This window comes from Triturus cristatus, chromosome 7, assembly GCF_964204655.1.
Source record: "Triturus cristatus chromosome 7, aTriCri1.1, whole genome shotgun sequence".
Lineage (NCBI taxonomy): Eukaryota > Metazoa > Chordata > Amphibia > Caudata > Salamandridae > Triturus > Triturus cristatus.
Genome location: NC_140590.1, coordinates 1856204087 through 1856228220, shown reverse-complemented (window position 1 = coordinate 1856228220; position 24134 = coordinate 1856204087). Strand labels below are relative to the sequence as shown.

Sequence of the window (24134 nt, the reverse complement as noted above, 5' to 3'; positions counted from 1 at the left end):
CAGGCACAAGCTGTCAATATGAAATGTAATAGTGATTTGTTAACTGGTATTTTTCCTTTTTTCTGAATATCCAGCAAATTGGTAAAATGTGTCAAGGGGTACTATGCTTCTGCTCGGTATTTATTATTTTTTTTGTATTATTTTTTTGTGTGTAAACAACAATAAAACTTTTTAAAAAAAATAATAATAATAATACAATCTTTAATAATTCCAGTATTGGCTTGGTGTGCATAAATGTGTGTATTTTTTTGCAAATTACTGTACCAATGTTTGAAATTGTAATAGTACAAATTGCTTGGGGGTCCCTGACTTCCAGTAGCGATTCAGTGGGGGTCCTCAGGAGTCAATGTTTTGGGAACCACTGCTCTAGGCAGTGTTGCAGCTCATTCTTAGTCCTCTAGACAGTGCTGCAGCTGCATCTCTGGTCTCAGTGGTACTTCCTCATTCTAAGTCCTCTAGACAGTGCTGCAGCTGTGTCTCTGGTCACAGTAGTAATTCCCCATTCTAAGTCATCTAGCCAGTGCTGCAGCTGTGTTTCTGTTCCCACTGGTAATTCCTCATTCGTGGTCCTCTAAACAGTGCTGCAGCTGCGTCTCTGTTCCCAGTGGTAATTCCTCCTTCTAACTCCTATGGGCAGTGCTGCAGCTGTGTCTCTGGTCTCAGTGGTAATTCCTCATTCTAAGTCCTATGGGCAGTGCTGCAGCTGTGTCTCCGGTCTCAGTGGTAATTCCTCATTCTGTGTCCTATGGGCAGTGCTGCAGCTGCGTCTCTGATCACGTTGGTAATTCCTCACTCTCAGTCCTCTAGACAGTGCTGCAGCTGTGTCTCTGGTCTCAGTGGTAATTCCTCACTCTAAGTCCTCTAGCCAGTGCTGCAGCTGCGTCTCTGGTCTCAGTGGTAATTCCTCATTCTAAGTCCTCTAGCCAGTGCTGCAGCTGTGTCTCTGGTCTCAGTGGTAATTCCTCATTAGTAGTCTTCTAGCCAGTGCTGCAGCTGTGTCTCTGGTCTCAGTGGTAATTCCTCATTAGTAGTCCTCTAGATAGTGCTGCAGCTGCGTCTCCGTTCCCAGTGGTAATTCCTCATTCGTAGTCCTATGGGCAGTGCTTCTGCTGTGTCTCTGGTCTCAGTGGTAATTCCTCATTCTAAGTCCTATGGACAGTGCTGCAGCTGCGTCTCTGGTCACGTTGGTAATTCCTCATTCTAAGTCCACTATACAGTGCTGCAGCTGCGCCTCTGGTCCCAGTGGTAATTCCCTATTTTAAGTACTCTGGACAGTGCTGCAGCTGCGGCTCTGTTCCCAGTGGTAATTCATCATTCTAAGTCCTATGGGCAGTGCTGCAGCTGTGTCTCTGGTTTCCGTGGTAATTCCTCATTCTAAGTCCCCTAGGCAGTGCTGCAGCTGTGTCTCTGGTTTCAGTGGTAATTCCTCATTCTAAGTCCTCTGGTCAGTGCTGCAGTTGCGTCTCTGGTCCAGGCGGTAATTCCTCATTCTAAGTCCTCTGGGCAATTCTGCAGCTGCGTCTCTGGTCACGTTGGTAATTCCTCATTCTAAGTCCTCTGGGCAGTGCTTCAGCTGCGTCTTTGGTGTCGTTGGTAATTCCTCATTCTTAGTCCTCTAGCAGTGCTGCAGCTGTGTCTCTGGTCTCAGTGGTAATTCCTCATTCTAAGTCCTCTAGGCAGTGCTGCAGCTGTGTCTCTGGTTTCAGTGGTAATTCCTCATTCTAAGTCCTCTGGTCAGTGCTGCAGTTGCGTCTCTGGTCCAGGCGGTAATTCCTCATTCTAAGTCCTCTGGGCAATTCTGCAGCTGCGTCTCTGGTCACATTGGTAATTCCTCATTCTAAGTCCCCTGGGCAGTGCTGCAGCTGCGTCTTTAGTGTCGTTGGTAATTCCTCATTCTTAGTCCTCTAGCAGTGCTGCAGCTGTGTCTCTGGTCTCAGTGGTAATTCCTCATTCTAAGTCCTCTAGGCAGTGCTGCAGCTGCGTCTCTGTTCCAGGCAGTAATTCCTCATTCTAAGTCCTCTGGGCAATTCTGCAGCTGCGTCTCTGGTCACGTTGGTAATTCCTCATTCTAAGTCCTCTGGGTAGTGCTGCAGCTGCGTCTTTAGTGTCGTTGGTAATTCCTCATTCTTAGTCCTCTAGCAGTGCTGCAGCTGTGTCTCTGGTCTCAGTGGTAATTCCTCATTCTAAGTCCTCTAGCCAGTGCTGCAGCTGTGTCTTTGGTCTCAGTGGTAATTCCTCATTAGTAGTCTTCTAGCCAGTGCTGCAGCTGTGTCTCTGGTCTCAGTGGTAATTCCTCATTAGTAGTCCTCTAGATAGTGCTGCAGCTGCGTCTCCGTTCCCAGTGGTAATTCCTCATTCGTAGTCCTATGGGCAGTGCTTCTGCTGTGTCTCTGGTCTCAGTGGTAATTCCTCATTCTAAGTCCTATGGACAGTGCTGCAGCTGCGTCTCTGGTCACGTTGGTAATTCCTCATTCTAAGTCCACTATACAGTGCTGCAGCTGCGCCTCTGGTCCCAGTGGTAATTCCCTATTTTAAGTACTCTGGACAGTGCTGCAGCTGCGGCTCTGTTCCCAGTGGTAATTCCTCATTCTAAGTCCTATGGGCAGTGCTGCAGCTGTGTCTCTGGTTTCCGTGGTAATTCCTCATTCTAAGTCCCCTAGGCAGTGCTGCAGCTGTGTCTCTGGTTTCAGTGGTAATTCCTCATTCTAAGTCCTCTGGTCAGTGCTGCAGTTGCGTCTCTGGTCCAGGCGGTAATTCCTCATTCTAAGTCCTCTTGGCAATTCTGCAGCTGCGTCTCTGGTCACGTTGGTAATTCCTCATTCTAAGTCCTCTGGGCAGTGCTTCAGCTGCGTCTTTGGTGTCGTTGGTAATTCCTCATTCTTAGTCCTCTAGCAGTGCTGCAGCTGTGTCTCTGGTCTCAGTGGTAATTCCTCATTCTAAGTCCTCTGGTCAGTGCTGCAGTTGCGTCTCTGGTCCAGGCGGTAATTCCTCATTCTAAGTCCTCTGGGCAATTCTGCAGCTGCGTCTCTGGTCACATTGGTAATTCCTCATTCTAAGTCCCCTGGGCAGTGCTGCAGCTGCGTCTTTAGTGTCGTTGGTAATTCCTCATTCTTAGTCCACTAGCAGTGCTGCAGCTGTGTCTCTGGTCTCAGTGGTAATTCCTCATTCTAAGTCCTCTAGGCAGTGCTGCAGCTGCGTCTCTGTTCCAGGCAGTAATTCCTCATTCTAAGTCCTCTGGGCAATTCTGCAGCTGCGTCTCTGGTCACGTTGGTAATTCCTCATTCTAAGTCCTCTGGGTAGTGCTGCAGCTGCGTCTCTGGTTACGTTGGTAATTCCTCATTCTAAATCCTCTGGGCAGTGCTGCAGCTGCGTCTTTGGTGTTGTTGGTAATTCTTTATTCTTAGTCCTCTAGCGGAGCTGCAGCTGCATCACTGGTCTCAGTGATAATTTCTCACTCTCAGTACTCTAGCCAGAGCTGCAAGCTGTGTCTCTAGTCCAGGTGGTAATTCCTCTTAGTCCTCTAGCAGTGCTGCAGCTGTGTCTCTGGTCACGTTGGTAATTCCTCATTCTAAGTCCTCTGGGCAGTGCTGCAGCTGCGTCTCTAGTGTTGGTTATTCCTCATTCTTAGTCCTCTAGACAGTGCTGCAGCTGCGTCTCTGTTCCCAGTGGTAATTCCTCATTCTAAGTCCAATGGGCAGTGCTGCAGCTGTGTTTCTGGTCTCAGTGGTAATTCCTCATTCTAAGTCCTCTAAACAGTGCTGCAGCTGTGTCTCTGGTCTCAGTGATGATGCCTCACTCTTAGTCCTCTAGACACTGCTGCAGCTGCGCCTCTGGTCCCAGTGGTAATTCCCTATTTTAAGTACTCTGGACAGTGCTGCAGCTGCGGCTCTGTTCCCAGTGGTAATTCCTCATTCTAAGTCCTATGGGCAGTGCTGCAGCTGTGTCTCTGGTTTCAGTGGTAATTCCTCATTCTAAGTCCTCTGGTCAGTGCTGCAGTTGCGTCTCTGGTCCAGGCGGTAATTCCTCATTCTAAGTCCTCTGGGCAATTCTGCAGCTGCGTCTCTGGTCACGTTGGGAATTCCTCATTCTAAGTCCTCTGGGCAGTGCTTCAGCTGCGTCTTTGCTGTCGTTGGTAATTCCTCATTCTTAGTCCTCTAGCAGTGCTGCAGCTGTGTCTTTGGTCTCAGTGGTAATTCCTCATTCTTAGACCTCTAGGCAGTGCTGCAGCTGCGTCTCTGTTCCAGGCAGTAATTCCTCATTCTAAGTCCTCTGGGCAATTCTGCAGCTGCGTCTCTGGTTACGTTGGTAATTCCTCATTCTAAGTCCTCTGGGCAGTGCTGCAGCTGTGTCTCTGGTTTCAGTGGTAATTCCTCATTCTAAGTCCTCTGGTCAGTGCTGCAGTTGCGTCTCTGGTCCAGGCGGTAATTCCTCATTCTAAGTCCTCTGGGCAATTCTGCAGCTGCGTCTCTTGTCACGTTGGTAATTCCTCATTCTAAGTCCTCTGGGCAGTGCTTCAGCTGCGTCTTTGGTGTCGTTGGTAATTCCTCATTCTTAGTCCTCTAGCAGTGCTGCAGCTGTGTCTCTGGTCTCAGTGGTAATTCCTCATTCTTAGTCCTCTAGGCAGTGCTGCAGCTGCGTCTCTGTTCCAGGCAATAATTCCTCATTCTAAGTCCTCTGGGCAATTCTGCAGCTGCGTCTCTGGTTACGTTGGTAATTCCTCATTCTAAGTCCTCTGGGTAGTGCTGCAGCTGCGTCTCTGGTTACGTTGGTAATTCCTCATTCTAAGTCCTCTGGGCAGTGCTTCAGCTGCGTCTTTGGTGTTGGTAATTCTTCATTCTTAGTCCTCTAGCGGAGCTGCAGCTGCATCACTGGTCTCAGTGATAATTCCTCACTCTCAGTACTCTAGCCAGAGCTGCAAGCTGTGTCTCTAGTCCAGGCGGTAATTCCTCTTAGTCCTCTAGTAGTGCTGCAGCTGCGTCTCTGGTCACGTTGGTAATTGCTCATTCTAAGATGTCTGGGCAGTGCTGCATCTGCGTCTCTAGTGTTGTTGGTTATTCCTCATTCTTAGTCCTCTAGGCAGTGCTGCAGCTGTGTCTCTGGTCTCAGTGATGATGCCTCACTCTTAGTCCTCTAGACAGTGCTGCAGCTGCGCCTCTGGTCCCAGTGGTAATTCCTCATTCTAAGTACTCTGGACAGTGCTGCAGCTGTGTCTCTGGTCTCAGTGGTAATTCCTCATTCAAAGTCCTATGGGCAGTGCTGCAGCTGTGCTTCTGGTCTCGGTGGTAATTCCTCATTCTAAGTCCTATGGGCAGTGCTGCAGCTGCGTCTCTGGTCACGTTGGTAATTGCTCATTCTAAGTTGTCTGGGCAGTGCTGCAGCTGCGTCTCTAGTGTTGTTGGTTATTCCTCATTCTTAGTCCTCTAGGCAGTGCTGCAGCTGTGCCTCTGGTCTCAGTGATGATGCCTCACTCTTAGTCCTCTAGACAGTGCTGCAGCTGCGCCTCTGGTCCCAGTGGTAATTCCTCATTCTAAGTACTCTGGACAGTGCTGCAGCTGTGTCTCTGGTCTCAGTGGTAATTCCTCATTCAAAGTCCTATGGGCAGTGCTGCAGCTGTGCTTCTGGTCTCGGTGGTAATTCCTCATTGTAAGTCCTATGGGCAGTGCTGCAGCTGCGTCTCTGGTCACGTTGGTAATTCCTCATTCTGATTCCTATGGGCAGTGCTGCAGCTGGATCTCTGGTCACGTTGGTAATTCCTCATTCTAAGTCCCCTAAATAGTGCTGCAGCTGGTCTCAGTGGTAATTCCTCTTTCTAAGTCCTATGGGCAATTCTGCAGCTGCGTCTCTGGTCACGTTGGTAATTCCTCATTCTAAATCCTCTGGGCAGTGCTGCAACTGCGTCTGTGGTGTTGGTAATTCCTCATTCTTAGTCCGCTAGCGGAGCTGCAGCTGCATCACTGGTCTCAGTGATAATTCCTCACTCTCAGTACTCTAGCCAGAGCTGCAAGCTGTGTCTCTAGTCCAGGCGGTAATTCCTCATTCTTAGTCCTCTAGCAGTGCTGCAGCTGCGTCTCTGGTCACATTGGTAATTCCTCATTCTAAGTCCCCTGGGCAGTGCTGCAGCTGCGTCTTTAGTGTCGTTGGTAATTCCCCATTCCTAGTCCTCTAGCAGTGCTGCAGCTGTGTCTCTGGTCTCAGTGGTAATTCCTCATTCTAAGTCCTCTAGGCAGTGCTGCAGCTGCGTCTCTGTTCCAGGCAGTAATTCCTCATTCTAAGTCCTCTGGGCAATTCTGCAGCTGCGTCTCTGGTTACGTTGGTAATTCCTCATTCTAAGTCCTCTGGGCAGTGCTTCAGCTGCGTCTTTGGTGTTGGTAATTCTTCATTGTTAGTCCTCTAGCGGAGCTGCAGCTGCATCACTGGTCTCCGTGATAATTCCTCACTCTCAGTACTCTAGCCAGAGCTGCAAGCTGTGTATCTAGTCCAGGCGGTAATTCCTCTTAGTCCTCTAGCAGTGCTGCAGCTGTGTCTCTGGTCACGTTGGTAATTCCTCATTCTAAGTCCTCTGGGCAGTGCTGCAGCTGCGTCTCTAATGTTGGTTATTCCTCATTCTTAGTCCTCTAGCAGTGCTGCAGCTGTGTCTCTGGTCTCAGTGGTAATTCCTCATTCTAAGCCCTCTAGCCAGTGCTGCAGCTGTGTCTCTGGTCTCAGTCGTAATTTCTCATTCGTAGTCCTCTAGACAGTGCTGCAGCTGCGTCTCTGTTCCCAGTGGTAATTCCTCATTCTAAGTCCAATGGGCAGTGCTGCAGCTGTGTTTCTGGTCTCAGTGGTAATTCCTCATTCTAAGTCCTATGGGCAGTGCTGCAGCTGCCTCTCTGGTCTCAGTGATGATTCCTCACTCTCAGTCCTCTAGACAGTGCTGCAGCTGCGCCTCTGGTCTCAGTGGTAATTCCCCATTCTAAGTACTCTGGACAGTGCTGCAGCTGCGTCTCTGTTCCAGTGGTAATTCCTCATTCTAAGTCCTATGGGCAGTGCTGCAGTTGCGTCTCTGGTCCTGTTGGTAACTCCTCATTCTAAGTCCTCTAGGCAGAGCTGCAAACTGTGTCTCTGGTCCAAGCGGTAATTCCTAATTCTAAATCCTCTATGGAGTGCTGCAGCTGTGTCTCTGGTCCCGTTGGTAATTCCTCATTCTAAGTCCTATAGGCAGCGCTGCAGCTGCGTCTCTGGTCCCGTTGGTAATTCCTCATTCTAAGTCCTCTGGGCAGTGCTGCAGCGGCGTCTCTGGTCCCGTTGGTAATTCCTCATTCTAAGTCCTCTGGGCAGTGCTGCAGCTGCGTCTCTGGTCTTGTTGGTAATTCCTCATTCTAAGTCCTAAAGGCAGTGCTGCAGCTGTGTCTCTGGTCTCAGTGATGATGCCTCACTCTTAGTCCTCTAGACAGTGCTGCAGCTGCGCCTCTGGTCCCAGTGGTAATTCCTCATTCTAAGTACTCTGGACAGTGCTGCAGCTGTGTCTCTGGTCTCAGTGGTAATTCCTCATTCAAAGTCCTATGGGCAGTGCTGCAGCTGTGCTTCTGGTCTCGGTGGTAATTCCTCATTCTAAGTCCTATGGGCAGTGCTGCAGCTGCGTCTCTGGTCACGTTGGTAATTCCTCATTCTAATTCCTATGGGCAGTGCTGCAGCTGGATCTCTGGTCACGTTGGTAATTCCTCATTCTAAGTCCCCTAAATAGTGCTGCAGCTGGTCTCAGTGGTAATTCCTCTTTCTAAGTCCTATGGGCAATTCTGCAGCTGCGTCTCTGGTCACGTTGGTAATTCCTCATTCTAAATCCTCTGGGCAGTGCTGCAACTGCGTCTGTGGTGTTGGTAATTCCTCATTCTTAGTCCTCTAGCGGAGCTGCAGCTGCATCACTGGTCTCAGTGATAATTCCTCACTCTCAGTACTCTAGCCAGAGCTGCAAGCTGTGTCTCTAGTCCAGGCGGTAATTCCTCATTCTTAGTCCTCTAGCAGTGCTGCAGCTGCGTCTCTGGTCACATTGGTAATTCCTCATTCTAAGTCCCCTGGGCAGTGCTGCAGCTGCGTCTTTAGTGTCGTTGGTAATTCCTCATTCTTAGTCCTCTAGCAGTGCTGCAGCTGTGTCTCTGGTCTCAGTGGTAATTCCTCATTCTAAGTCCTCTAGGCAGTGCTGCAGCTGCGTCTCTGTTCCAGGCAGTAATTCCTCATTCTAAGTCATCTGGGCAATTCTGCAGCTGCGTCTCTGGTTACGTTGGTAATTCCTCATTCTAAGTCCTCTGGGTAGTGCTTCAGCTGCGTCTTTGGTGTTGGTAATTCTTCATTCTTAGTCCTCTAGCGGAGCTGCAGCTGCATCACTGGTCTCAGTGATAATTTCTCACTCTCAGTACTCTAGCCAGAGCTGCAAGCTGTGTCTCTAGTCCAGGCGGTAATTCCTCTTAGTCCTCTAGCAGTGCTGCAGCTGTGTCTCTGGTCACGTTGGTAATTCCTCATTCTAAATCCTCTGGGCAGTGCTGCAGCTGCGTCTCTAGTGTTGTTGGTTATTCCTCATTCTTAGTCCTCTAGCAGTGCTGCAGCTGTGTCGCTGGTCTCAGTGGTAATTCCTCATTCTAAGCCCTCTAGCCAGTGCTGCAGCTTTGTCTCTGGTCTCAGTCGTAATTTCTTATTCGTAGTCCAATGGGCAGTGCTGCAGCTGTGTTTCTGGTCTCAGTGGTAATTCCTCATTCTAAGTCCAATGGGCAGTGCTGCAGCTGTGTTTCTGGTCTCAGTGGTAATTCCTCATTCTAAGTCCTATGGGCAGTGCTGCAGCTGCCTCTCTGGTCTCAGTGATGATTCCTCACTCTCAGTCCTCTAGACAGTGCTGCAGCTGCGCCTCTGGTCTCAGTGGTAATTCCCCATTCTAAGTACTCTGGACAGTGCAGCAGCTGCGTCTCTGTGCCAGTGGTAATTCCTCATTCTAAGTCCTATGGGCAGTGCTGCAGTTGCGTCTCTGGTCCTGTTGGTAATTCCTCATTCTAAGTCCTCTAGGCAGAGCTGCAAACTGTGTCTCTGGTCCAAGCGGTAATTCCTAATTCTAAATCCTCTATGGAGTGCTGCAGCTGTGTCTCTGGTCCCGTTGGTAATTCCTCATTCTAAGTCCTATAGGCAGCGCTGCAGCTGCGTCTCTGGTCCCGTTGGTAATTCCTCATTCTAAGTCCTCTGGGCAGTGCTGCAGCAGCGTCTCTGGTCCCGTTGGTAATTCCTCATTCTAAGTCCTCTGGGCAGTGCTGCAGCTGCGTCTCTGGTCTTGTTGGTAATTCCTCATTCTAAGTCCTATAGGCAGTGCTGCAGCTGCGTCTCTGGTCCCGTTGGTAATTCCTCATTCTAAGTCCTCTGGGCAGTGCTGCAGCTGCGTCTCTGGTCCCGTTGGTAATTCCTCATTCTAAGTCCTCTGGGCAGTGCTGTAGCTGCGTCTCTGGTCCCGTTGGTAATTCCTTATTCTAAGTCCTCTGGGCAGTGCTGCAGCTGCGTCTCTGGTCCTGTCGGTAATTCCTCATTCTAAGTCCTCTGGGCAGTGCTGCAGCTGCGTCTCTGGTCCCGTTGGTAATTCCTCATTCTAAGTCCTCTGGGCAGTGCTTCAGCTGCGTCTCTGGTCCCGTTGGTAATTCCTCATTCTAAGTCCTATAGGCAGTGCTGCAGCTGTGTCTCAGGTCCCGTTGGTAATTCCTCATTCTAAGTCCTATAGGCAGTGCTGCAGCTGTGTCTCTGGTCCCGTTGGTAATTCCTCATTCTAAGTCCTCTGGGCAGTGCTGCCGCTGCGTCTCTGGTCCCGTTGGTAATTCCTCATTCTAAGTCCTATAGGCAGTGCTGGAGCTGCGTCTCTGGTCCCGTTGGTAATTCCTCATTCTAAGTCCTCTGGGCAGTGCTGCCGCTGCGTCTCTGGTCCCGTTGGTAATTCCTCATTCTAAGTCCTATAGGCAGTGCTGGAGCTGCGTCTCTGGTCCCGTTGGTAATTCCTCATTCTAAGTCCTATGGGCAGTGCTGCAGCTGTGTCTCAGGTCCCGTTGGTAATTCCTCATTCTTAGTCCTCTGGGGAGTGCTGCAGCTGTGTCTCTGGTTCCGTTGGTAATTCCTCATTCTTAGTCCTCTAGGCAGTGCTGCAGCTGGTTCTCTGGTACCAGTGGGAATTCCTCATTCTAAGTCCTATGCGCTGCGTCTCTGTTCATTCATCCACTGCACTCCAAACTGAAACACAGATAAGACATTTGCATTTACAACGCTGATAGCTCTAACTCTACAAATGCGACACCAATTGCATTGTATATGCTTGTTTTACTTTGTATTTACCAATCAAACTTGAATCAGTAAATAGTGATAAAAAATGACCCGTGCATTCAGTAGGTGGGTGCACGTGTGGTGCACGCGGCTGCACCGTGGACCCTTTGTTCTTTGGTTCGTCTTTAGCCATGAAGAAGCATCTCTAATCCATGGGCACAGCCAACGTCCAAAGGCGAGACCTGCGGGCTTTGCCAATGCTTGTTTGCAGGGCTTAGATCGGGTTAGTGTTGGACCATGAGCTGGGCAGCGGTGTGGGGGGGCTGGAGCGGATGTGGTAGAGACCACCCCCCCCCCCTCCCCTCTTCATTCCATGAAGCCTGGCCCCGCCCCATGGAGATAAGACCCCAGAACAAAGTTTCCAGAGCAGCCTGTGAGGGGGCGTGCTCGGAGCCGGGCTGGGGGAGCGCTGAGGGGGTGGGGGCAATGGGACCCTGGCGAGAGGTGGGCCCGCCCCTCGGTCCCTGGCACTGCTCTGCACGGCTCGTGGGCATCCCGCGCGCACCCCCGGGCTCAGCTGCACCGCTCATGCATCCAAAGTCCTGCACGGCGGCTGCTGCTACGCTGCACGTGCTCCGGGGCTGCTGCACTGCACTCCTCACGTGCATCCTGTTGCTGCTGCACTGCACGCCTCACGTGCATCCTGAGCCGTGCTCCGGGGCTGCTGCACTGCACACCTCACGTGCATCAGGGCTGCATCACGCGCGCACCCCCGGGCTCAGCTGCACGGCGCCCTCGCGTGCATCCAAAGTCCTGCACGGCGGCTGCTGCACTGCACGTGCATCCTGGTGCTTCTGCACTGCACGCCTCAAGTGAGTCCTGAGTGGTGCACCGGGACTGCTGCACTGCACACCTCACGTGCATCAGGGCTGCTGTACAGCACGCCTCCTGGTCCTGGTGCACTGCACGCCTCCTGCTCCTGCACTGCATCCTCGCCATGCACCTCTAGCCGGTAAGAAGGCGCTGCTGCCTGGGGGGGGGGGGGGGGGGGGCGCTGCAGATCCGCTCGTTACTCTCGTGCAGTGCGCTAGTGTTTTTTACGAGTAACGCTTTGAACCTCCCCTTTTCACCCTAGTGGGAAATTGTGCTGGGATTTTTGAAACTTTGCAATTTGAAAACCGAAACCACAAGTCCCAGAATGCACCTTTAGTTTGTTAAAACCGGGACAAGTTGGAAATGTCTCCCCTAGACTCTGACGAGGGAGTGACGTCTGCTGTGATTGGAAACATGTATTGTGTGTCCATTAAAGCTGCGTAGATTTGTGCTTTCATTGTGTGACTGTAAGTGAACCATTCACTTGGGGCGTTAGCCCAGTCCTGATCCAAGACTACAGCTCCCAGAATTCAATGTAAGACTGGGACAGGAAACGAACTGTCCTGGTGGAACGGGGTCACCAACACGTAGGAACCATGCTTGTGAATGCATCTTCGAGGACACTTTGTGGGACCAGTGTGGGTGGCGGGACCACCGCGACAAAGGAGGGGGCACATTGTGCTTTCACATTTCGAGACCCACGGCCCACTAGTTCGCAGAAATGCTAGGGCTTCGCTTTGTAGCTTTCACATAGCGCTTCACGCCTGCTTGTGGGCGCTAAAGTGCATTATCGGATGGGTAGCATACTGCACAGGTGGGGAGTGCAGGGTTGACATGGTGTTGCATTTGTTGCACCCCTGTGTGGGTGCGTGTTGGTGTGAGTGGGTGACCATTGGAGGGGCAACATGTTCAAGGCAGAGGTGCTGTCACGTGAGTAGAATGACGTAAAGGGGCCAGAATGGAAGTTTGTGACGTGAGCAGTCGCCGTGGACCTTTCTAGGACTCAGCCTTCGGTTGTGTGCTGTAGAAAGAACTTTTGTGAACCATGCTAAAGTCTTACAATGGTCTTAGAGCCCGCCCCGTGGCTTTTCTGTCATTCTCATTCGCTTGCTTCTTATTGGATGGATTTTGTTCTTGTGTTTGTCCCTCCCATGGAGCATAACCTCTTTACCAAGCTTCCGCGGCTCATCTTGTGGGCTCAATACAAAAACTCTGAACAGTACGGGTTACCTGCATGCTTCCCTTTGGCAGAATTCCATGATCTGGTGAACCAGTTCTACCTTGCACCTCAAAAACAAAAAATTAAACACAACAAAGAGGAGAAAGACAATCACTAAGCAACTTGAGCCATCCTGTTGCTGCAACTGTTGTGCACACTGGCTGCATGTCCGTATAATGGGCTTTACTCTGCTATTATGCCCAGGCATATGTGAGTCCGGACCGTCAGTGACCATCTCTGCTGCACACGTCACTGGGCAAAAAGGGTCGCGCGTACTTCTTTATTTCGTCCACTGCTCACAGGGGTACCACATCATCACATTGGTGGCCTTTAGCTTCTGGTAATATATGTCTCCTCATTGGATTCAACGCAAAACGCTCCACCCAGGTCGGCCATGCTTGGTGTCTCATTCCTACGTCTTCCGGAATCGCTGACTCTCACATCTGGCAGTGGCATGGTTCCCCACTGGCAAGAATGGCTTGAGGACTTTGAAGACTTCATGAAGGGGTCGCAGGTTACTGACTCAAATCAACCACTCATTGCCCTTGCGCAACTAGATAGGCAAAGATGGAGGAAAATCAACAAAGAATTGCCAGCGGCTTCCACAACTTCCTAACAGGACGTTCTTCACAAAAGAAACATTGACTATGAACTTTACACTTTCAATCTAGCCTCTCAGGTGTCACATGGCCCATGGGGTCAGTGTCGCCTTCCCAAAGTTAGCATGAGCACGCTGCAGACTGTCCGCTGCTTTGCGCACGTTACTACACGCATTTATTCTGAAAATGCCTCTTTTGATATTTTCGCACACAAATCTACAGGTATTCTCACGTTTTGCAGGTTTCTGGGATTTAGTCTGCACATTGTGAACAAGGTCGAACAACAATGCCCCTTGTTATTCTGTTCTGGTCAGGCCGTAGCACCAAGACAAGACATACAGAGGCAGCTGTTGTTTGGGAACACGTACTTTGGTCTTATTGGGATACACGGATAGGGAGCACTCACTTGGAGAGGGACTTTCCAGGGAGTCTATAGACTGAGGTACGGGGTCTGCAGATAATGCCCAGAGGTCTTCAAATTTATAATCATCCTGCTTCTATACAAGGTTAGGCTACGCTCTCTTACACTATGACAGCTCCTTTTATGATTTACGGACTACTTGCTATGCTGACCTTGTTTGTGTTATGCATTTTACTGCTTATTGTGGCACGTATACTGCATATTAGAGCACGTTAGTTAAAATAAATATTTTAAACCTGTTTGTGTCTCTGTCAGATCTTACTGTACAAGAGTGTGAGCGAAAGGGTGTGTCTTGCAACCGTGATTCCTGAGGGAGTTGGGAATGTTGTGTTCCAGGGTGTCTAAATACTTGATCCTCTGTGAGTGAGTAAGAGGGCAAGTGAGACACTGTAGCTAGTGGGTCCTGGGCTCATGAGTACTAGGGTGGTAGGATTACTCAGTCCCTATGCACCAAGGTCCTATAATCCTACGCATAGTCCTGTGTTTGCGCCGAATCCCTGCAACACAGGAAAAGGATGAAACCATGGGGGAATTCATTGCATGTCTTAAACGCCTAGCACGTTACTGTGAGTTTGATGACTTTAATACAGAGGATGCCCCAGTCTGCAAATCATAGTAGGATGCCAATCAGAATCACTATGTCGACTTCTCCTGAAGAAGAGTTACTCGCTGGATGAAATTGAAGAATTGACCAGAGTCAACGATCAGGCAGAAGAATCCGTTGAAAGGATGGAGTTGGGAAAGGCAGAAAACGTTAACAGGCATTCTGACTCCAGGCGCGTGGGAAAGACCGATGCCTGTCTGAGTGTCGGCAGCCTCCCAGACCTACGGATCATCGTTGCAGCCCTAAACAAAGCGGAAAACGCAAAGAGCAATAGCTATAATGTTATCGCTGTGGACAAGAATACCAGCACGTAGTGTCCTGTCCTGCCATGGGGCCAAGATATAGGCGTTGTGGAAAGGACAATCATTTTGAAAATGTGTGTAGAGCAGCTGAAAAGGATCTACAGAAATCCTCTAAGAAATGCAGGTCATGCCATCATGTGATGGCAGTATGCGAGAGATGTAATCGCTCCACCAGCTTGTCGCCATTTAGCATACAGTCTCATGCTACATACAGATCTCAACGATCTATGTCTCGTGAGTCAAGATCTCTCACCCGATATTTCAAGACATTGATAAATATAGCTGCATGGTGGCTGATCCTGACAGACTAAAGGATAAACTGACAGTACATATTCAAATGGGGAGCCCACCAACAAAATTTGTCCTAGACAGTGGAGCGTCCCTCAATTACCTATGTGTCACAGAGTACAACAAAATGAACCCAAAACCTAAGTTGCACAAAGCCTCTGTGCGGGTATATACCTGGATGTCCATAGAACCATTGCCCTGCCTGGGGCAGTTTCAAACGTCTCTTACATATAAGGACAGATTAGTACAAGTTCACATACATGTCAGTGATGCGCCTGAAGCAGCAGTCTGTCTTCTCAGTCTACCCACTGCAGAATGACTGAAAATGGTTAAAATACTGTATTGAGTGGACGATGGACTAGACATTATAAGCTCGTTCCCAAAATTGTTCTCAGGACTTGGAAAAATATCTCACTTTAAGGTTCGTTTACGCATCGATGAACAAATACGACCTGTGGCACATCACCAGAAAGTGCAATTCCAGCTTCAAAAAGCTGTGGAGGTTGAACTATGAGATTTACTTAGGGCAGACATTATCGAGAGATCGAGAGTACAAACCACTTGAGTATCCCCAGTGGTGGTAAAACGTAAATTTGGATCAGACAGCAAGGTATGTCTTTGTGTTGACATGAGGGCACCAAACACTGCAATTCAACGGGAGAGGCACCCTTGGTCTCATATTAGTGATATGATCACCCTGTTGAATGAGGCCAACATTTTCTTTATATTGGACCTCAAGGTAAGCTTGAACTCCACACGAGTTCATGCTAAATTATTACATTTTCAACTCATCAAGGCCTCTTAAGATACAAACGCCTCAGCTTTGGCATTTCATCAGCTGCAGATATATTTCAAGAAGCTATGAGAAGAGTCATGCATCACATTCCCAACACCTTTAATTATAGTGACAACATCCTTGTGTTTGGTGCCACCGTCAAGGACTGTGACAAAGCACTGGATCAGGTGTGTCACGTGCTTTAGGCAGTCAATTAGACTCTAAATCAAGACTAATGTCAATTTCACAAATCTTCATTAAAATTCTATGGTCACATTTTGTGAAGTGAAGGGATGAGGCCTGATCCTGAAAAGGTCACTGCACTAAATGACACTCCCTATCCACGTGATGTCGGCGATGTTCGGTCTTTCCCGGGATTGGCCAGCTAGCGTGCCTGATGTGTCAAGGATTATGCCACTAACAGTTATCCTTTACCTGAATTCACAAATAAAGTGACCATCGACACATAGTGGCCTATGCATGCCGCTGCTTAACTGACACCGAAAGGGCATACTCGCAGCCAGAGAAAGATAGCCTGGTGATCGTCTGGGCCTGCAAGCACTTCCACATTTTCATCTATGAAAAGCATGTTGCACTCGTAACGGATCACCAGCCCTTGCTACCATATTCGGGAACCCCCCCACACAAAAATTCCACCCAGGATTGAGTGATGGGGAATCTATCTGCCTTCAGGAATATACATACATGATCGTTCACAAACCAGAAAAGGCAGCAACCCGGGCTGATTACAAGTTGAGACATCCCAGGACGTCCTCAGTGACAAAAAACTCTTTTGCTGAAAAATATATCCATTTTGTCATTGTTCAAGCCAGACCACCAGCTTTCCCACTGGAAGCTATCCCTTAGGCTACTGCAGAAGATGTCACTATCCAAGATGTAGTACGTCGCCTTAGAACAAGCTTGTGGAGACATCTCAATGTTCACTAGGGTGATAAGAGGATGGACCCCATGGAGCTGGCTTCTTTTCGACATGTCATAGATGGACTAACAATCGCTGACAATGGCTTAGTAATCCGAGATAAACAAATTTTCATACCAAAAAAACTACGCCACAGGGATCCTCCCTCAGCCCGACGCTGTTCAATATCTACATGGCCCCCCTCGCCCACGTCGCACGACAACACAACCTCAACATCATCTCCTACGCCGACGACACCCAGCTGATCATATCCCTCACCGAAGATCCCCACACCGCCAAAGCTAACCTCCACAGAGGAATGAAGGCCGTAGCCGACTGGATGAAGGACAGCAGACTGAAGCTGAACTCAGACAAGACAGAGGTCCTCATTCTCGGAGCCACCCCATCAGCCTGGGACGACTCTTGGTGGCCCACGTCACTAGGCACAGCCCCGGAACCCACGGACCACGCACGCAACCTGGGGGTCATCCTCGACTCCACTCTCTCCATGACCAGGCAAGTCAACGCCGTCTCCCCGTCCTGCTTCAACACCCTCCGTATGCTCCGCAGGATCTTCAAATGGATCCCCCTCGACACGAGAAAATCCGTTACCCAGGCCCTCATCACCAACAGGCTCGACTACGGGAACGCCCTCTACTCAGGAACTACAAACAAGCTCCTGAGACGACTCCAACGCATCCAGTACGCCTCGGCCCGACTCATCCTCGACGTCCCCCGCCGCAGCCACATCACACTCCACCTGAGAGGCCTGCACTGGCTCCCCGTTAACAAAAGGATCACCTTCAAGCTCCTGATCCACGCACACAAAGCACTGCACAACACCGGACCCACCTACCTCAACAACCGACTCAGCTTCCACACCCCCACCCGAAGCCTCCGCTCAGCCAACCTCGCCCTCGCCACAGTCCCTCGCATCCGAAAAACCACCGGTGGCGGCAGATCCTTCTCCTACCTCGCCGCCAAGACCTGGAATACTCTCCCCACCATCCTATGACAGACCCAGGACCTGCTGGCCTTCAGAAGACTCCTCAAGACCTGGCTCTTCGACCAGTAGCACCCCCTCCCCAGCGCCTTGAGACCCTCTCGGGTATGTAGCGCGCTTCACAAATGCAGTTATTGATTGATAGTCAACCTGGCACATGAAGGGCACTGCGGCATGGTGGCCACGAAAAGGGTGCTATGGGAATGAGCCTGGTTCCCCTCTTTTGACCTGATGGTTAAAGCCACACTCCAATACTCTCCCCACCATCCTATGACAGTCCCAGGACCTGCTGGCCTTCAGAAGACTCCTCAAGACCTGGCTCTTCGACCAGTAGCACCCCCCCCACCTCCCCAGCACCTTGAGACCCTCTCGGGTATGTAGCGCGCTTCACAAATGCAGTGATTGATTGATTGATGGTCAACCTGGCACATGAAGGGCACTGCGGCATGGTGGCGCTATGGGAATGAACCTGGTTCCCCTCTTTTGACCTGATGGTTAAAGCCACACTCCAAAATTGCCGTCAATGTTAACTGGTTGGTCGAGAAGAACCACCTTCACCACTACACGTCTGACTTACCAGACGACGTATGACAAAATGCGGCGATTGACTTCTTGGGTCCCCTGCAGTCTGATAAATATCATCGCCATAATGGATGAATACTCAAGGTTCCCCACTGCACAAGTGCAGTGAACTAGAAGGACCATCATCATACCAGTACTAGACGAAGTATTTGCAGCTTGGGGCATTCCCAAAGGCGTCAAAACCGACAGTGGTCCTCCATTTAATGCATACAAATTTGCTGAATTTGCCGGTCACCTCAATTTCAAACATAAAAAGATCAATCCCATGTGGCCTCAAGCCAACGGGATGGTGGAGAGGTTTACGGTCATGTTAAAGAAAACCATACAACCAGCAGAACTAGCAAGGTGAGATGTTCAAAAGGCTCGAAATGAAGCGCTACGAACTTATCGGACCACGTCTCATAGCACCACTGAAAAATGTCCAACCACCTTGATGTTAGATTTCACAGTGTGTACGAGAATTCCCTCGATGGAAAATTCAGCCCACACTGTTCTTCAGCCGTCTGATCATGTAGAGCTGGCGGATTTAGACAGAAACAAGATAGCCAAGATGAAGGAAAATACGGATGCTCTCTGTAAAGCAAGAACATCTTCTATCCAGGAAGGAGACTGGGTGTCGGACAAAAACAAAAGAAAAAGACAGACAGCCGGTACTATAACATCCACTACAAGTAACTAGCCTTAAAGGAACAATGGTCACAACTGCTTTGATAAGAGAGTCATGTGAAAAATGTCTCACTTCAAGAAGTGAGATCCCGAAAACACATAGCTGGTGGATGATTCAGAAAATGATACTGACGAAAAGAGTCATGAACCTACCAGCAGTGAAAAATTGCACGTCTCTTCGGATCTGAAGAAACTGACATAATAACCAAGCCCACTATGCCGATCACAGCGAACACGTGAGCGATCCACTCGTCTCATTGAAGAACTGTAAGACATATCTCACTGAGAATACATTTGCAGGGGGGATGTGATATAAGTGCATTACAATACCCGGGGCATTATGACCGTGTCGTTAAGAGAACTGTTGAGAGCAGCGGGAGGAGCTAGGGGGCAGAAAGGAAATCAGTGGGGAGGAGGAGAAGGAAGGCTCAGGTTGAGCTCCCATGTGAACGTGGAAATAAAAAGGTATTTTCCGCTAATATCAAATGTCTGTCGTTATTGCACACATAACACACAACAAGTACTTTTTTTCTTTTTCATTCAGCACTCCATGGAGCTGAAGTACTGTTTATTGGAGTGTTTGCCAATGCACTTGTAGCTTTCTTGTTTGCATTTGTAGAGCACCCTATAGTAAAATCGTCTATTAAATTCCCAGAATGCCCCTGCATTAGTTAATACTTTGTTCTCTAGAAACCAGCTCCTGCCCATATTGGGAGTGTGCACAGCTGGGGCAGGCAGGGTAAGTACCACCCATTGCAGCCGGGGGTCGCCATCAGCTTCCCCCCAAGGCTCATTCTGACGCTAACCTCTTCGTTATAAAGCAGCTAAGCCTTCTCCTTCACTAAAAGATAACTAGGATCTTAATTAACTCGATGCATGTTTTTTTGTGTTGCATTTATTTATTGAATAAGAAACATAAATAGGAGTGTACAACATAGAGGATCGTCCACCCTCAGTCACATATGATAACATAAGGCGTTAGATAATAAGAGAATAATCATGACAAATCAGGATGAATGATTTCAACGCAATGAGAAAAGAAAAAGAAGGGGGAACGAGGGAGGGGAACATGGAAAGTGGAGTAGGGAATTATGTTTGTATGAGGAGTTGGGGGGGGGGACGCAGACAGGTGCTCCTATGTTACACCGAAGATCAGGGGTGGAGATCAATAGACTGAAAGGGAAGGGAGTAGGACCTTGAAGGGGTCATGTCATCTACTTAGGGGAAATTCCCGGGGGGCCTGCCTGGTAGAGATGATAATGCCCTGGTGTTGTAGGAGGGGTTGCCGGGAAGAAAGGACCATAGGTAGAGGCCATCTCCTGGATGGGGGAGAACAGGATCCATGACCAGGTGTTAATGGCAGCGTACGGGGCAGCTATCACAGATGTGTAAGTCGGGGAGGTGAGGAAGGCTGCCTTCCAGTCCCAGTAGCGTTAGTATTGTATTGTAATTGCATTTATACAGCGCTTACTACCCCTGACGAGGCATCAAAGTGCTTTTTCGGCAAGTAGCAGGCTACTCCGGGACCCATAAAGGATTAGTGTTGAATTAGTTTAGTGAAATATGAAAGTAATTAAAGTGGTGGATAGGTTAGTCAGTTATTTGGATTTGAAAGGATAGCGGAAGGATAGCAGAGGAAAAAAGGTTTGTATTTATATAGCACTTGTTACCCCTGGTGGGGTGTTGAAGCGCCTTTTTTCTTTTTTTGGGCAGTAGCACGCTACTCCAGAAACCCATAAAGGAGTAGTGGTGAATTAGTATGGTGAACTATGAAAGTAATTTAAGTGGTGGATATTAGTCAGTTATTTGGAATGAGAAGGATAGTGGAGGGATAGAAGGGAGAGAAAGGTTTGCATTCATATAGCGCTTCTTACCCCTGAAGGGGTGTTGAAGTACTTTTCAGGCGAGTAGCACGCTACTCCAGAACCCATAAAGGATTAGTGTAGAAAATTAGTATAGTGAAATATGAAGTAATTTGAGTGGTGGCTATCTTATTCAGTTATTTGGAGTGAGAAGCGTAGCGTAGGGATAGAAGGGGGAGAAAGGTTTGCATTCATATAGCGCTTCTGAGGTATAGGTTCACAATACCTCACCTTTCACTGCACATAGTTACCTATCAGTCACCCCTATGGCAGACCTTATCAATCCTGAAGGCAGAGTGCTTGGTTCTATGTGAGAGGGTGCCCAGGCATGAGCTGAGCCCCTCTGCAGCCTTCGGAATCTCTTCTCCGGGGTTGTCAGTGGTGCAGCCTGACCATATACTCTTAAGTGCATTATAACAGTTAATGCTAACTCTGGACTGGCTGCACGGAAACATGTCGTGTTTGGTGTCAAACACCTTGGAATCATACCCCCACATCAGTTCTTGATGTGAGGATATGATCCCACCCTTCTAGAGAGAGAGACATGGCAGTACTGGTATACCCGGTAGAAATCTAATAGAGCCCTGGCATCACAAAATGGATGCTGCAGCCACAGACACGGGTCTGGCCTCCTGCTGCTGACCGAAACTCCGGCAGGGGAGGCCTGGACAATAGGTTTCCTGAAACAGGGAGGTGTAACCACCTTCCAGACAGGCTTATGTGTATTGGGGCTGGGTGGGAGCACTCACTGAGCGCTTCGAAGTCCTGCACTGGGGGCACATTTGGTGTCACTGTGCATAGTCCAGCTCAAACCGGTTCAGGGGCTTCCAGCCCCTGCTCTGGCACGAAACTAGACAAAGGAAATGGGTGTAGCCAGCCCTCTTTCCAAACCCTGCCATAGGTGGGTCCCCAGAGCTAGTCCAACCCCTTCCTTAGGTATAAGTAAGGAACCTCTGTGACCAGAACTTTAGATATCCCTGGACGAAACTCTGAAGCTGAATCCTGGAACTTCGACGCTCTACTAAAGGCTAGAGGACTGACGAAATCTCCCTTGGGGTCAAGGAGTGACTCCCCTGCTTGGCAGGCACCTACGAAGCATTTTGCCGGTCTGCATCTCCGAAGCTCCCACTGGACTCCGAAGTATTTGCAGCCCAGGAAGAGGATTTCCAGACATCTCAGAGGCCGACCCGAGTCCCCAGCAAAGCTGAGACCCACAGCCCTCATGAGTAGCGTGGAACCGGAACTCCTGGTCACCGTGCACTTTTGCAAGCGCATTGACTTCTCGATGTCTCCTGAGGTCGTGCTTGGGCTCATTTGTAGCCCCCACCTCGATTAGAGAATCCACCGAAGATTGTCGGCCTAGAAACCCTGAGTGACCCATGGGCTGCCATTTTGTGTTTCGTCTCGAGGTCCCTTCGCGATCCTTGGTCTGTCGACTGGTTGGTCCCTGAGGGGGTAACTTTGAATTTCCTTGGGCTTCCCTGGTTGCTCAAGACGTGCCCTGACTCCTACCAAGTGGTGAGTCCCTCAGACCTTGCTGGTCTGCACCAAAGCATCTTTCTCAAATCCAGCTCCAGGTCGTCCTCGACGCCTCCTGGTCTTCGTGGCTGAAGAGTCAAGCTTCACCTTCTTCACCTGAAATCACCTGACATCGGTGGGCATCCGCCTATCGCCTTCCTGGTCACTGGCAAGTGACCCAGACTCTGTCCCCTCTGCTTTCAGGTTCTTCTCAACTTCGATCCAGGCTTGGATCTCTTCGGACACTTCGCATCTTCCCGGCAGCAGCACTTCTTTGCCAGCTCCCATTAAAACCGACGACGCGACCCGACACCATTTGACACCTATGCACCCGGCTTCCCTGGGTGAGTTAACACGAGTACTCCGATGCTTCCGTGGGTGTTAGCCCTAGAACTTCCTAAGTCCCAAAGGGTTTGGTCCTGACTCGTTTCTAAGTTTCCCTAATCTCGCGACTTTCCCCATAGAAGCTAACGGGAGCTCACGGCTGTGTTCTCACACTGCACACGGCCCCCGTGGGTCCCCTGTGTCACTACCATGGGTGGTTCCTTGGGGTCCCAGCGATTCTACAGGCTCTAGGCCTTGTTAGGTCTCGCCTGGCTATCGCGTAAGCAATCGCTCAGCGAGACTCTAGTAAGGGGCTCCCAAAAGTGCTTCCAAAAGCGGATTGCATGGCGAGCACGCGCCCAATCACGTGCATCGTGCCGCCATGCAATCTGTTTGGCATCGTACTTCAAAGGGTCCGCTCCCCCGCCTGGAATGCGCTCCCTCACCAAGCGCGCGCGCCACGCTCCGCCGGGCTTGTCTTGTTCTTTCTTCACTCAGTTCCCCCGCTTCAAGTCTCAGCATCACTGGCTCGGTGTTTGTCCCAGGCACAGCGCCACAAGCCTGACCTCACTCCGTACTAGAGCTTTCAGTTCACAAGGGAACTGTTTTTGCACCCTTCTCTGACTCCATCACCCCCTCACCCCTACCCCCTCAGCTTCCCAGTCTCCACTCTGTCCTGGTATCTGAGTCTATGCACTTTCCTCTTCCATCACCACTTCCGTGCTTCTCTCTCATGTCACAACTGGCTCGAACTACCTTCTTGGTGATTTCGCCTCGAGCTTACTACCTTACCTCCGCCGTAGCCTCTCCTGGTACCTCACCAGCCCCAACTCATTTTATATATCGTGCACGGATGAAAGGTTGAGCCACACGCCATGATTTAAACCTGCCATCCGCTTGTTGGACAAGGGATTCTGCAGCAGACGTCGTAATGGGATGTGTCACCGACTTCCATGTCTTTGTGCACAGTCACTCATTTTCCTTTCTCTTTGTGGAGCCTCCCGGTGAGCAGCACCTGTAATGTCTGATTTTATGATTTCATCTTCATGAGCGTAAAACCCATGCTCCATGACTAATACGTTCGAGAACATAGGTAAAAAAAAGACTCGCTGTTCGCTCTCTGCTCATTGCATCGCTGAGCCAGACGTGGTATATATACTGTATTTTTATTACCGGTCACATTTTCATTCAGGTTGCTTTCATGCCACTAAGAAATCTCAGAGTGGAAGTGCGCGTGCTGCAGAAGTCTTCCACCGGAAGGCAGGTCGCAGACTTGAATCCTAGCATGGCAAATACAGCCATTTATCCATAGAAAGATGGTGAAATGACTGAGCACGATTGAAGCTGGTACCTATAACCCCTGTTAGAGTCCTAAAGATGAGAAGGCCCAAAGAAGAGCACTGGTAGTAAGCGAAGGAGAATCGATGGTTGGATGTTGGGTGTGTAGGTGAGTGAGCTCTTCTGCTGAGTATGTTTACTGAGTCTGTGGTCTTGGTGTAAATGTGTAGATTTCTGCAGTCCTGGGGTGTGTGTGTGTGTGTGCCTCTCTCTTCACGCCCCATTGATTATGTGTGAAGCACTGTGGTGTGACCAACTCCATTTGCCTTGCAAGCTACACTGCACCCCCCCTCAAGCCCTTAACTATGCACAGCGCCTTCACCCAACTTCCAGACCCTGCATCACAAGCCCTATAGTGCTCCCTGCACCCCACCCCCGAGTCTGTGTTGCTACCCTCTTGAACCCTGCACTGCAATCCCACTTCCATGCTCTGCTGATCTCTACCTTAGTATATATGTTGACCCCCGGATGCTGTGCTGTGCATGACTGGACGTATCCCCCTCAGACCTTGTGCTGCTTACAGCGGCCAATGATCTGTTACTGTACCCCTTGGAATATGGGATACCCACCCCTCCCCCCCATTG

At 49.8% G+C, this 24134-nt stretch overlaps 1 protein-coding gene across 3 annotated transcripts in view; it reads left to right on the top strand.

The window, feature by feature from the left end:
* The first annotated feature begins 10744 nt into the window (after positions 1-10744).
* Positions 10745-24134, top strand: part of LOC146813467 (uncharacterized) — a 49664-nt gene continuing 36274 nt past the window's right edge. For all 3 annotated transcript variants that reach the window (XM_085620235.1, XM_085620236.1, XM_085620237.1), the window contains exon 1: positions 10745-11269. The gene's annotated coding sequence lies outside the window, so the exon portion shown is untranslated. The remainder of the gene's footprint in view (positions 11270-24134) is intronic.